Source organism: Podarcis raffonei, chromosome 16 (assembly GCF_027172205.1).
Source record: "Podarcis raffonei isolate rPodRaf1 chromosome 16, rPodRaf1.pri, whole genome shotgun sequence".
In the NCBI taxonomy this organism is placed as follows: domain Eukaryota; kingdom Metazoa; phylum Chordata; class Lepidosauria; order Squamata; family Lacertidae; genus Podarcis; species Podarcis raffonei.
The window spans coordinates 37,719,568-37,734,918 of record NC_070617.1 but is presented as its reverse complement, the minus strand read 5'-3'; the positions used below and the strand labels follow the sequence as shown (position 1 = coordinate 37,734,918).

The following is a 15,351-nucleotide window of genomic DNA, read 5'->3' as shown; positions in this document are numbered from 1 at the left end:
CTTTCCTCCGTAAGACAAACTTGCTGCATCAACTTCTTTGTAAGCAACAAAGAATTGGAATAATCAAATCAACACTATCAAGCTTTCTCAGAGTTGCAGGTCTGCAGGTCACACTTATTTTGAGTGTGCGTGAGTAGGATGCTTGCAAATGACTGCAGATCTGCTAGCCAGATAAATGGGGAGTGAAAAAAGCCATGCTGTGCAGCGCATTATGTGATGATATGTTGTAAAGGCTTACTTTACAAATACGCTAGTGCTAACTGAAGTAAAATACCAAGAGTTTTGAGGGACTTTAAGGACCAGCAGGTTTCTGCGTGTAACTTTGAAATTTACCATTGTTATAAGAATTTTAAGGTCTTATTTATATATAAAATAGATGTTCATAAATGTACCAAGCAAACACATACAAATATGTAAACCAAATGTCTGAAACCCACAGAAAAGTCCTGAAACCATTTTCTCTCTCTCAAAATGACCTCAAATATTTCTCTGCAAGGTCGAAGGAAATGTGAGATCTCCCCATTGTCTCTTTCACAGATCATGTCTTAAGGACACATTAAAGCTATGAATAGGGTGAGCCAGGAAAAAAAAGAGTGGCCAGGATGCCCAGGTAATCCAATCAAGTAACCTAGCAGACAGGAGAAAAAACAATGCGCTCAGATTTCTGTTGTAGTCCGCCCCTTCTCTGATGTAATAATAATAATAATAATAATTTTTAATTTATACCCCGCCCTCCCCAGCCAAGGTCGGGCTCAGGCGGCTTACAAGCAATAATAAAAACAAGTTGAATGATTACAACTTAAATACAACATTAAAATACAGCATTAAAATATTGAAAGGGGATGGTCTTGGGCTACACCCCTTCTGTGATGTATGCATGATGTTTCTGGGGAGTGGTCTTGTGCTACATAGGGTGGGCAGTTTCAAAGTCTATATAAGGGCTTGCACACCTTTGTTCTGGGTCCCTCCCTCTCCTGTGTGTGCTGGGGAACACCCTGTTGCAACAGCTTTAATAAAGAATGAACGAATTCCTATGCCCCACAAATAACCCAGAGATGCATTTTAAATAAAAGCACACTTTCTACTCATGTAAAAACACACTGATTCTTGGACCGTCCGTGGGCCGGACTGAGAAGGTGATTGGGCCACATCTGGCCTTAGGTTGCCTACGCCTGCTCTGGTTGGCCTCTGTTATTTTCTCCTCCCGACAGAGAACCTACAAAATGACTCCATATGAGCTCTTGGGTACCCCATAAGGGAAAAGGAGCAGTGTTTTTCTTATAACCATCAAATATTAGAGACTCTTCTAGATGATTTCTTTATTTGGCTTTCATCAGTCCAGTCTTTATTGATTGAGCATTTGGTTTGATTTGCTTCCATGCAGAGTTTTGAGAAACTGAAAGATAAAGTGCGAGATTGGCTTCATTATTACCAGATAATGGAGGTTTACAATTTGGACAAGAAAGTTGGTTTCCAGGTGGAAAAATCTAAATTGGAAACAGAACTGCTAGAATCCAAAACTAAAACTTTGTCAAAAATGTATAACTTGCTGCTGAAATGGAACACTCAGGATGAGACTGTCAAATCTGTAATGATTAAGTGGGCACAAGACGTTGGTCATAATATTATGTTTGTCGACTGGGAACAGTTATGGACCACCGGGATTAAATTTACGGCATGTAATGCCTTAAGAGAAAATATTATGAAAATGATATATAGGTGGTACATGACCCCAGTCAAGCTTGCAAAAATCTATCATTTGCCCGATAATAAATGTTGGAAATGTAAGGAAAATGAAGGTACATTCTTTCACCTTTGGTGGACGTGCCCTAAGATTAAGGCTTTCTGGGAAATGATATATAATGAATTGAAAAAGGTATTTAAATATACCTTCGTGAAGAAACCAGAGGCCTTTCTTTTGGGCATGGTCGGCCAATTGGTGCCAAAGAAGGATAGAATTTTCTTTATGTACGCTACAACAGCAGCAAGAATACTCATCGCAAAGTATTGGAAGACGCAAGATCTACCCACTCTGGAAGAATGGCAGATGAAACTGATCGACTGTATGGGACTGGCAGAAATGACGAGCAGAATCCGTGACCAGGGAGAAGAGTCGGCAGAAGAAGATTGGAAAAAATTTAAGGACTATTTACAGAAATATTGTAAAATTAAGGAATGCTGATGGTGTTGGATTGAAACTGAGTGGTTTCTAGCTGTAAGGTTATAAATGAATATAGATGGGAAAAAAGGGTTTGAAAAATAAGGTAATAATATAAGCTGTAATGCTTTAAATGAAGGATTTGCTGAACAAATAATTTTAATTGGAATACAAAGAGGAGAAGTATGGGGAGGTCTGAGAAATTTGTTATGGAAAAGTACATTTTATGAACTATATGCCTTTTTTTAATGTTTTTGTTTGTTCTGTTTTTGTTTGTTTGTTTAAAAAATTGGAAAATTTAATAAATATTTTAAAAAAAATAAAAAATGATTTGCTTCCAGGGTGTTTACACAACTTCCTGTTAATCTATTAGATCATCCCACGCTTTTCATTGCATTTCCCCCATCAATATCCAAACCACACGGAGTTCTGTGTGTGTGTGTGTGTGTGTGTGTGTGTGGTAGAGGATTTGTTACACTATTAGGGCAACAGAACACTTCAATACACAGAAAAAGCAGGATTCAAAAGCAGAAAACAAGTTCCATTATGCACTTGACTCCCACAAAATAGTGCCATTCTGGAGATACCTAAGTCAAGATTTATGCTGAGATTCAAGAAGTTGTAAAATAAGAATGAAACTTGACCTTTGCAAGAGATTTAGTGAAACCTATATGTAAATGTACCAGTAATTTTCCGAACAGAAGATGTTCCTGGCAACTTTACCAGTGACTATTAAGGAACCTTTGCAGTCATTCTGGGTCCTGTTAACTCCCCTCAAACTCAATGTGCATGTTACGTTCTATTTTTGTCTTGTTTCTTTCTACATTTTGTTTTCTTATTTTTTCCTATAACACTTTTATTTCTTTATAATTGAAATTCTTTCAATAAAATATTAATACCAATAAAAAAACACCTTAATGCATCAGAAACAAAAAGTTCAGATGGTGAGACTATCCAAAGCCAGGTTTGCAGGGTCTAAAGAAAATAAACATTTGATTCACTGTCAAACAGCTCCTACCATTTGAAAGTTCTTCCTATTGGAATCTTCTATTTTGCAACTTGCAGCCATTGTTTCGAGTCCTACCCTCCAGAGGAGGAGAAAACAAGCTTGTTCCCTCTTCCATGTGACAGCCCTTTGAAGATGGCCATCGTATCTCCTCTCAGTCTCCTCTTTTCCAGGCTAAACATATCCCAACTCCTTAGGCAAGGTCTCCCACCTGCCATTTTAATATTAAAACGATGTAACATTCCTGATGGTGTTAAAAGAATGTTACTGTTAGAATCCATAGCTACATCCATTTCATTCAGATGCTGCAAAATGGCAACCTCATGGGTGCACTGATTGAACATGCTGGAGCTTACTTCCAAGTAAACATGCTGCAGGGTCCACCTGCATGTATCCTGCATTGCTGGTGTCACTTCAATAATCCTCATCTCTTTTCTGGGTGTATGCAGTGGCGCCAGCACATTTCCATGCTTGGAAGAAGTTACTGAGAAAGTCTGTGCAGCAAATGAGATCCACAGCACAATGTTTACTCTGAGAAAAGTCCCTGTGAATTCCATGGGACTTATTCCCAGGGAAGTGTGGACTGCAGCCTGAGTTCCACAGTCCCTTCCAGGGGCCACATGTGAAGGGTGGACAAGCCCAGAGGTGCAGCAAGTAATGCATATTTGCCTTTGTACTGCACAGCCCCAGAGATGCTGTTCTCCATCCAGGGAAGCAAGAGGCATCATCAAGTTTCGGGGACACCTTTCAGACAGGCAGAAACACTCACAGGGGGTTGTAGAGCAGGGCCTGGGAGGAGGGTGGCTGGGGGGACCCCGAGGCCCAGACAGAAAGAGGCCAGGGACTCCCCAGCTTCTCTGTGCAATGAGAACCCTCCAAACTCTCAGACACCCTCCAAGTGTCCCTATTTTCCAGGGAAGTCCCTGATTTAGAGAAGCTGTCCCAGATTCTGAGTTGATCCCAGAATCTCCCACTTTTCCTTAAAGGGATCCCTGACCATTAGGTCCAGTCGTGGCCGACTCTGGGGTTGCAGCGCTCATCTCTCTTTATTGGCCGAGGGAGCCGGCGTACAGCTTCCGGGTCATGTGGCCAGCATGGCTAAGCCGCTTCTGGCGAACCAGAGCAGCGCACGGAAATGCCGTTTACCTTCCTGCTGGAGCGGTACCTATTTATCTACTTGTACTTTTTGCTTTCGAACTTCTAGGTGGGCAGGAGCTGGGACCGAACAACGGGAGCTCACCCCGTCACAGGGATTGGAACTGCTGACTTTCTAATCAGCAAGCCCTAGGCTCTGTGGTTTAACTCACAGCGCCACCCATGTCCCTTGGGATGTCCCTATTTTCATTAGAGAAATGTTGGAGGGTATGGAATTAGCCCACCCCCAAGCTGTCTGAAGGCAGCCCTGTATAGGAAAGGGCCCCCACAAATGTTAAATGTTTTACAGTGGTACCTCGGGTTACAGATGCTTCAGGTTACAGACTCCGCTAACCCAGAAATAGTACCTCGGGTTAAGAACTTTGCTTCAGGATGAGAACAGAAATCGTGCTCAGGTGGTGCAACGGCAGCAGAAGGCCCCACTAGCTAAAGTGGTGTTTCAGGTTAAGAACAGTTTCAGGTTAAGAACAGACCTCCGGAACGAATTAAGTACTTAACCCGAGGTACCACAGTATTATGTTTTTATATATGTTGGGAAATGCCTAGAGTGGCTGGGGACACCCGGTAAGATATGTGGGGTATAAATAGTAAAATTATCATTATAGAATGGGAATGTCCCTACTTTCATTGGAGAAATGTTGGAGGGTAGGAACTCTTAGGTGCTGAACAGGTGCTTTAAGGTCCCAGGTGAGTTCCCGGTGCATTTGGAAAGTGTGCATGTGCATAACAGGCAGTGCAGAAACCTCTGAATGCTAACCTATAAAATGTTAAACATACAATTTAACTTTAAATAGCATGATTTTATTTTGTTGTGAATCTTAAAAGGTGGCTTACAAATACATAAATAAATACAGAAATACATATAACAGATGATCTTCCAAATACTTTAAATATATATTTAAATATTTAAAAGCACCCCCCTCAGTTTTGTCCTGAGATCAATAAAATATATATTATTGTATAAACCTCTCTTTAGTATAATTACTCTTTATAAATTACACACACACAAATGTCAATATAAAAATAAATAGATTTTTTTAAAAAATAGAATAAATATATGCATTAAAAACATTTAGACATACTGCAGTTGAATTTCTTGGGTTGATAAATCAAATTAAAAAGCCACATTTATTGGCAGGAATCGACTTTCCACAGTAAGGAATTGTCTCCTTCCCATTTTATTCGTGTTTTGAAATGACGTTTTGATTCCCTTGCAATTAAATCCTTACTCAGAGGTCAGCCCCACTGAGCTCAGGGACACTTAACTCATAGGAGGCTTAGTTTCTCCAGGGGAAATGTCTTCTGTATACAAAAATGTGACCAGCTGATCTCATCATTGTGCAGCCGCCCCTCTACAAAATCTTTCTCTCAAACAAACTGTATTTTACTAGTGAAATTTAGCATGCAACTCTGGTACTCTTGGAAAGCATAGTAATATATCATTTTCCGATTAGTAAAAGAGGCATTTTTGGTGTAAGAAATATTTTCATTGGGGCATCTGCCGTTTTGCAGCTCAAAACAATGGCGGCATTCAGCTAGCTGTGTGATCATTGTCGGAATCCCCCAGCCAGCGATCTTCAGGATGGGATCGTGGCTTCTGTTAAACTGCTCCAGCAGTCCAAGGAACGCCGTTATGGCGGCACAGCCTTCCTCGGTCTTTGGCGGTTCTGAGAAAGTGCAGTTGGGCAATCCTGTGAAGTTGAGACGGATGTTGGGGTGAAGCGCAATTGGCCTGGAATCATTCTTCTGTGGAAGTTGAAACAAAGACAGCGCCTTGTTAACAATGACGTCTCCTGCCAGGGCTGGGAAACCTTTTTGGGCCAAAGTGGGACGCGGGTGGTGTAGTGGTCTAAACCACAGAGCCTAGGGCTTGCCAATCAGAAGGTTGGCGGTTCGAATCCCTGCAACAGGGTGAACTCCCGTTGTTCAGTCCCTGCCCCTGCCCACCTAGCAGTTCGAAAGCACGGAGGGGTACCTATTTATCTACTTGCCCGTTGCGGGGATTCGAACCGCAAAGCTTCTGATCAGCAAGCCCAAGAGGCTCAGTGGTTTAGACCACAGCGCCACTCGCTTTTCCTTAGGATGTCCCTATTTTCATCAGAGAAACATGGGGGGGTATGGCGTTGCTGCTGCACGTGTTGTAGGAGTAGAAATGCGTGGCCACACTGGGGGCTGGAGGGAGAGCTTGTTGGGGAGTCAGAGTGGGGCCTGGGAAGGCCACGTGGCCTAGGGAGAGTCCCAAGGGCCTGATGGAGATCCCTGGAGGGCCTGAGGCTCCTTTCTCCTGAGCTAAACGCTCCTAGCATTTGATATTGCAAACTGCCCTGTGATCCTCGGATGAAGGGCAGTATAGACATTTAATTAATAATAAAAATCCATTCGGCATACTTACATAGGCATCGAAAAGTTCTTTTGCCTGGTGTCCCAACCCCCCACAACAATCTTTGTCCCACCGTTTCTGCTTTCCATGGGGAGCTGCGAGTGCCAGGGCCCAGCAGAGGACAAAGGCCAAGGCATGGATTCCTGTTCAGGGGGGCAAAGGAGGAAATAAACAAAGAGCAGAGTTAGGCAGCATAGGGTTTGCCCTTCCCTGTGTGTTCGACATCAGTGATTTCCAGACTGGGCTCTGGGATGGGGACCCTGAGGATGGAGCAGAAGTTCATCAATGGACTCAAGAGGGGAGTATGTATGCTAGTATTAATATTATCACCCTAGTTGTTTGTTTTACAAATGTTTCACATCATAAAGTCATCAAAGTGGCGTGCACAGGAAGGTAAAGTAAAGGTAAAGGGACCCCTGACCATTAGGTCCAGTCGTGGACAACTCTGGGGTTGTGGCGCTCATCTTGCTTTATTGGCCAAGGGTGCCGGCGTACAGCTTCCCGGTCATGTGGCCAGCATGACTAATCCACTTCTGGTGAACCAGAGCAGCGCACGGAAACGCCGTTTACCTTCCCACCAGAGCGGTACCTATTTATCTACTTGCACTTTGACATGCTTTTGAACTGCTAGGTTGGCAGGAGCAGGGACCGAACAACAGGAGCTCACCCCGTCACGGGGATTCGAACCGCCGACCTTCTGATTGGCAAGTCCTAGGCTCTGTGGTTTAACCCACAGCACCACCCGCGTCCCGCACAGGAAGGTAGATCTACCCAATTTGCTCTCAACAAAACAATATGCAAACTGAAATCCAGCCCTTCTGTGAATTTTGCAATGCTTGTGTGCAAAAATTATTGCTGTTGTTTTTATTAATACAGCACATTATTACATTTATTAAATTGCATTTACTGGGACAACATGTGCATAAAATGCATGTGTGAGTGAAAACACACACAAATGCATTACGCTAGGGGGAAATGGCTTTGCAGGAATGCATATATAAGGAGAAACTGAGACAAGCATAGGTTCCTGGTGGTGGATTTTCATGAGGACCTTTTTTGTGTGCATCAAATTCAAAACGGATGTGGAATTATGAACTGAACTTGAAAGATGAGAAACAGAGAGAAGCCAAAAGGGGCAGATTTGCTCATCTGTAGTTGCCCAGCACTCTCCTTCAGCCAGGACAATTTTTAGTGTGGCAGAAACATTGGAACTCCCTGTTTATTGACACCGGGCAAAAACCTTCACCCTCACCTTTTTGCTTAGATAAGCCTAACCAGACATGTTGACATACTGGTATGTTTTGAGCTTATTGTTGATTTTAATTAGTTTCCAATTCTTTTAAATAGCTCCTTTAAACTTTTTTTCCTGATTGTTTTATTCTTTTTGTAAACTGTTTAGAAGGGTGTGGTTTTTTGTTATTTTTTTGAAGTCAAGCAGTATATAAATTTTATGAAATAAATAAATGAATAATAAGCCTGGTCCAAGACATTTTGCTACCTGAGGCTAAGATCGCCTCTCCCACCCCCAATTCAACATTGCAGGGCCAGAGAAAACATGTTTCTGCCTGAGATGAAAGCGTCACTCTCAGAAGATGACTGGACAGATTGCTCCTGGCCACAGGACAGGGTCCCCCAACACATCTGTGGGCAGCTGGCTAGCTTAAGGGCTGCAGGGCTTCGTCCCCCCCCAGCACCCACCATCCTCCAAAGCGTGCTTGGCCTTCTGGGAAAGGCGAGTTGATGTGGGAAGAGTTCCTTAAAGGCAGCACACTTGGAGAGCTTTGCTCCCTATCCCCCTGTGATCAAATGAAGAAGCCATATTTGCCAGAAAATCAGGTCATCAACAATTTTTCCCTTTGATGAAGCTCTTTTAGAGCTGTTGGTGCTGATTGCCTCCTCATTCCCCCTTATACAGTTATCATTCTTGACATGTAATATAATGGAACAACTTCCGTGACCCCTTACATTTCAATAAAATAAAATAAAAACATCCACATTTACTGAAATATTTTGTCGCCATCCATTGCTTCATTTCAAATTCGGACATTTACACTGCAATGCTGCCTTCTTCATCCCTCTCCATATCTTATTTTTTGTATTATTATGATTAATAATAATATGGCATACATGCATACATCTATGATGTCTAAGTAAGAAAAAATATACTATGCTCACCTTTGTGACTTTGCATGACTGATTGAGAAATCCTCTCCAATTTTGCTGTTGAGTGTCGAGCTTCTGTGTCTTTCTGGATCAGCCATAGTGTCCAATTTATACATGTCGAAGAGATGGGAGTTTTGACTCAGCACCACCAAAAGTGTGGAAGATCTTACGTGGGGGCTGAGAGGATTCCTTTCTCTTGAAAGAAGACCAGGGCCTTTCCCTGCAAGCGACCTGCTGCTACAGTGACCAGGGAAGTCAAAGCTGATTAGGATCATTTTCTATTGCGTTTGTAATCGCTAGTTTCCTTTTTCTAACTTTCCTGTTTGGTTTAGAGTGGTGCTTTTCTGATTTGAGCAGGTGGGTGTTGAAAGGATGGCCATCCCTGCCCAGGCAAGCTGTGGCCTCGCTGGGCATCTGGCCTCAGTATCTCCAGTGGCAGCTGCAAGTTTTAGAGAGAACTTGGGCAGGGAACCCACCAGGCCCTCTCAGTGCCTCTCACCCCCATCGTGGCCAACTTCCTCCTCATTGCAACACACACACACACACACACGGCTTGCCACCATAGGAACCAACTCCTGGGGGCTGAGGTCCCTTCAGCCCCCCCAAAAAATATTTGAAGGGGCCACTACCCCCAGAGTTGATGGGCATTCAAATGGTTGCATGCACCAAGTCTTGTGATCGATTATGTGGCCTAGGACCCTCGTACCTACAGGACCGCCTCTCCTGGTATGTCCCACATAGGACCTTACTGTCTTCAAATAAAAACATCTTTGTCGCCAGCCCTGAGGACCCTGCTTGTTCGCAACTGGGGCCATGCTGGCTCTCCCAAAACAGACTCTGTTTCTCCCAATGCATCTTGACTTAGATTGTTTTAAAATGGAAATCCGTGTCATTAGCCACTTTTGCATTAAAGTTTAGGATCACAAGCCCAGCCAGCTCACATAGCTAGCCTGGGAAAGGCCATTGGCAGACAAAGGTGTGGATTGCTGGTCATGAGCACATCAAAGTCATTTTGTTGTTGTTTAGTCGTGTCCGACTCTTCGTGACCCAATGGACCAGAGCACGCCAGGCACTCCTGTCTTCCACTGCCTCCCGCAGTTTGGTCAAACTCATGTTAGTAGCTTCAAGAACACTATCCAACCATCTTGTCCCCTTCTCCTTGTGCCCTCAATCTTTCCCAACATCAGGGTCTTTTCCAGGGAGTCTTCTCTTCTCATGAGGTGGCCAAAGTATTGGAGCCTCAGCTTCAGAATCTGTCCTTCCAGTGAGCACTGAGGCCTGATTTCCTTAAGAATGGATAGGTTTGATCTTCTTGCAGTCCATGGGACTCTCAAGAGTCTCCTCCAGCACCATAATTCAAAAGCATCAATTCTTCGGCGATCAGCCTTCTTTATGGTCCAGCTCTCAATTCCATACATCACTACAGGGAAAACCATAGCTTTAACTATACGGACCTTTGTCGGCAAGGTGATATCTCTGCTTTTTAAGAGGCTGTCTAGATTTTGTCATTGCTTTTCTCCCAAGAAACAGGCGTCTTTTAATTTTGTGACCGCTGTCACCATCTGCAGTGATCATGGAGCTCAAGAAAGTAAAATCTCTCACTGCCTCCATTTCTTCCCCTTCTATTTGCCAGGAGGTGATGGGACCAGTGCAAAACAGAGATTCTCAAGGTTATCAAAGGGTAGAGAAAGATGTAGAATTCCAGCTTCCATGGGTACGAAAACAGGTGAGTAGGCAGACTGTGCCCAGAGGGGGGAAAGTGTTGTTTTACAGGAGGCTTGAGTTTTTGGAGAAAGGTGTGCTGGAAAGAAGGAGAAGAGCAAAGGCAGCCCTCCACGAGCTGCTGGGCAGGTCAGAACTCTATGGCTCTGGCTGGCAGCAGCTGAGGCGGCACTGGGAGATGGGGAGCCAGGATTGAATGCTGCTTTGGACTCAGACTTCCTGAAGCTAATGAGAGACACTTCTGGAATGTGATATTCTGCACCCTCTCCACTGAAGACTTCCAGGTGTAAATATGTGCAGTGCTTCCCCCCCCCCCAATAAATTCAATTCACATTTGGGTCATCCATCAATGCTGGGGACTGCTGTCAGGTATAGTTCAGAGATTTTCACACACATTCAGTATTACTAGTAGTTCATTCAAACAAAGTAATTCATTCTAAGTTCATGCCATGCACTGGGGGTTATGGAGGGGGGGCTCCTAAATTCAAATTTAGCTCATGCTTTTCCACTCACCAAAAGTTTCCAACTGGCAACACACCAAGTTCGGAGAATACTTTCTTCTTATTCCTCACCTTGAATCAGTGGCATGTCAGTAATGCTGAAGGAAGTGACAGGCTTTGATGTGCTGATAATGTGAGGAATCATGACGGCTTTGAGGCCAGATGTCCTGATAATATGAGAAAGTTCAGAGGCCAGGAGGAAGGTACCAGCCTACTCCACATCCTTAGGGGTTCCCCCTCCCCATAATGAGCTGGAATGTGAGGGTGGCATCTGGACTCTCCCCACAGCAGATAAGCACCAAAATGCCCCCTTCCGTCAGAGCCTAAAATGCCCTTATCCCTGAACCCCCACCCCAGCCCTACGATTTCAAGGAACCAATTCTGAGAGGAAGAAACCACCATTTCCATTTCTGGGCAAAATTAAATCAGAGCGCTGGAGAAGACATGCGAAGTAGCACCTACAGGGGAAAAGCGAAGCTCATTTTCATCCTAGTATCCTCCCACAACTCAGTATAATCGTCAAATTGTTAACCATGATTCCAATTTCAGCTTGATTCCTAAATGCTATCCTAGCTTCTTCTTTTTTAATCTCAATTTCAATTTCTGTAGAATCATGGAATCACAGATTTGTAGAGTTGGAAGGGACTCTGAGTGCCATCTAATCTCAACTAGATCATAAACGGCAACGTGGCCATCAAACATCTACAGTGGTACCTTGGTTTACGAACTTAATCCCTTCCGGAAGTCCGTTCTTATACTGAAGCGTTCTTAAACCAAGGCGTGCTTTCCCATAGCAGCGGGGGACTCAATTTACAAATGGAACACACTCAACAGGAAGCGGAACATGTTCTGCTTCCAAAGCAAAGTTCACAAACCAAAACACCTACCGTACTTCTGGGTTTGCAGCGTTCTTCATCCATAAACTAAGCTGTTCTTAAACCAAGGTACCACTGTACTTAAAACCTCCAAGGAAGAAGAGCCCACAACCTCCCAAGGGAGACTGTTTCACTGCTGAACAGTTGTTACCTCCGGAACGCTCTTCCTGACGTTTAGTCGGAATCTCCTTTTTCGTACCTGGAAGCCATTGCTTTGGGTCCTATACTTCAGAGCAGGAGAAAACAATAGGTGATAAACAACTATGTGGTGGTGGAAGACATGGGAACCGTACATTTGCAACTGCATCAGGTTTGGCCTGTGTTTTTGCCATTGTGAGTCAGCTTTTCCATCAGAGAAGCTGTATTCACCACACACCACTGTACCAACTACCTATAGAAAAACCAGAGGATGTCTTCCAGCCTCCTGCCACTGTCATCCTGGCAGCTACCAGTACCTAACTATTCTTCATGAAGCCCTGATTCCAGGACAGGGGCACTGAATCTGGACTTTGGGGTGTAAGTCCAGGGTTCGGATGCCCAGAGATCCCCCCCCAAACAGCCAGCTGAGATGGTGGCAGATATGGGAATGGTGGCAGATATGGGAATTTCCTGCTTGGCCGGGGGTTGGACTCGATGGCCCTTGTGGTCTCTTCCAACTCTATGATTCTATGAGACAGAGATAATGGCAGAAGGGGGGCAAGAGGGGCGGGTTGCCCCAGGTGCCATCTCTGAGGAGGGGTGACAAGAAGGCACCCCGCGGGGGGCTTGCCCCACTGCCCCCAGGCACGGTGGCATGAGCTGCTGCCATCATGCCGCCGCAGCTGCGTGCGGAGGATCCTCCGCTCGCAGCTTCACCCTCCTCCGCCGTCCATACAGCACTTGAGTGGCGCCATTGGCAAATCGCCTGGTGGCGCATGCGCAGCAGCGGTTGAGCGCCGTATGGCATACCCTAACCCTCCACCACTGCTGCAGCCGCAGAGGATCCCGCTGCCATACATATGGCTCGTGCGCATTATGTAGTGGTGCACGCGCATGTGCTGCTAGGCAGTTTGTCCTGCCCCCGACACCCCACCGCAGGTGCCAATTCTCCTTCCTTTGCCACGGGACAGAGACAGCAGGAAACCATTCTGGTGCCACAACCTCTTAGGTAGTAAGCAGGTGGTGACATTTGACTCAAAATTCTCTCTCTCTCTCTCTCTCTCTCTCTCTCTCTCTCTCTCTCTCTCTCACACACACACACACACACACACATTTCCCCAGGGTTGAGCATTGCACTGCAAAGCAAGGTGCCAATCAAAGCCTCATTTCTTGATTCCAACAAGAGGCCCAACCCTGGACTTAGGCCACATTCACACCACACTTTCAGTGCAGCAAAATCCTGGGAGTTGTAGTTTGTTAAGAATGCTGAGAGTGTTAGGAGGGCCCTGTTTCACTCACAGAGCTACAATTTCCAGAGATCCCTTGGAAGAGGAACTGATTGCTAAACCATTCTAGGAACTGTAGCTCTGTGAGGGCTATCCTTGTGGATCACCATTTATTGATGACATCCCTTTCTTGCTTTTCCACCTGTGCATTCAAGGGGACGTGCACCAAATTACAATCAAATTACCGTCCCGGAAAGCAAAAGAAACCATAAAACAGCAAAACCATCAGCCCACAGTTTATTGTTTTGTAACTGAAAAGTGAATTTTCTTTTCAGTATGTGATGACGATGTGAAAGAAACCTGTAGCTTGGAGGATTACAAACTTCTCACCATCTCTCCTTCACCATTTACAGCAAATGGCCACGTAGAAAAGCAGCATAAATTTATCTCTGTTATTTAATTTTCTTGTCTACAAAGGCTTTAAAGGTAAAGGGACCCCTGACCATTAGGTTCAGTTGTGACCGACTCTGGGGTTGCGGTGCTCATCTCGCTTTATTGGCCGAGGGAGCCGACGTACAGCTTCCGGGTCATGTGGCCAGCATGACTAAGTCGCTTCTGGCGAACCAGAGCAGCACAAGGAAACGCCGTTTACCTTCCCGCTGGAGTGGTACCTATTTATCTACTTGTGCTTTGATGTGCTTTCGAACTGCTAGGTTGGCAGAAGCAGGGACCGAGCAACGGAAGCTCACCCTGTCACGGGGATTCAAACCACCAACCTTTTGATCGGCAAGTCCTAGGCTCTGTGGTTTAACCTTTACCTGTTGAATTTTCTGTGTGTGACTATTTTATGAGCAAACCCAGTTGGCCGCCAGCATTTTCCCTTATTATTTTCAGTGTGGTCTGGCGTACACCAGGGATTGCTGAAAGGCCCCGTTTCACAGCCTAAGAGCCACTGGATTGGAGCAGCAACTTCTTAAGATTCTTTACTGAAGCGGAATGCAAAGCTGTAGACCTCATGGAAGCAAATCTGTTTCCACGACATGGAAACAATCTGCTCAATTTGCCAGATTTGGGGGTGGAGGAGAGTCTGACCAATAGAAGGAAGATGAGATAGCCTTGAATGCATTGCCATAAATGTGCATTTTTGTTTCAGAGGGCCTTTTTGAGTGCTTTCTTCTTCTTCTTCTGCTCTAAAAAGAATAGGAAACGGAAGAGATAAAGGGTTTTGTCTCAAGATTCCCACGATTACATACACACATGCAAGCCAATGTAGATATGAGCAGTCAGATAATGAAGATTTAAGAATAAGCTGCTGTCGTGAGGTTAATTTGGAAACCAATTTCTGCCCCCAAAGGAATCCAGACATGCTGGGCCACGTTGAGGAACTCTCCAAAAAGATAAACTTAGGCTCAATCAAGTAAAGGCAATGCAGCCACAGCACTTATTGTTTCCCTCTTACTGTGTGTCATGGAATGGCTGGACACAGAGAAAAGGTGCTCATTAGGCCTGGCACCCCTGAGCAGGCCTTATTTCTTCTAATAAAGAGTTAACTTCACCCACTCCGTGTGATTTATTGCTGGCTGGCTCGCTGACACTATCTTGTTTACATTTTTATTAGTCTGGTTTCTTTCCTGTGCTGCTAATCTGCTGCAAGACATTGTTTTCTTCTGTTACATTCATGCCTTGATCTCTGCCTGGTCTGATTTCTTGGGCCTGATTATCTACAGTGGAACCTTGGTTCTCAAATGTCTCTGTTGACGAACATTTCGGAACCCGAACGCTGAAAACCTGGAAGTAAATGCTTCAGTTTTCGAACGTTTCAGAAGTCGAATCGTCTTCCAAAACGGATTACATTCAAAAACTGAGGTTCCACTGTATTTCCCTTTATTTTGTTTGGCTGCCTATAAGGCTACCTTTCTCACCTCTTTGTTCCTGTCCTTCCAACTTACATTTCAACCATTAAATGTTATTACACCTCTGCCTGTTGCCTGTGAGTTTCTAACTTTTTCGCGGGATTCCTACCCAGCC

The 15,351-nt window shown here is 44.6% G+C and overlaps 1 long non-coding RNA gene across 1 annotated transcript; it reads right to left on the bottom strand.

The window, feature by feature from the left end:
- Nucleotides 1-5,098: 5,098 nt before the first annotated feature.
- LOC128404203 (uncharacterized) lies at nucleotides 5,099-6,964 on the bottom strand. The gene is made up of 2 exons (XR_008328076.1): nucleotides 6,712-6,964; nucleotides 5,099-6,065 (listed from the first exon to the last, which is right to left on the bottom strand). It is a non-coding gene; the product is annotated as an uncharacterized LOC128404203 (long non-coding RNA).
- Nucleotides 6,965-15,351: the final 8,387 nt, after the last annotated feature.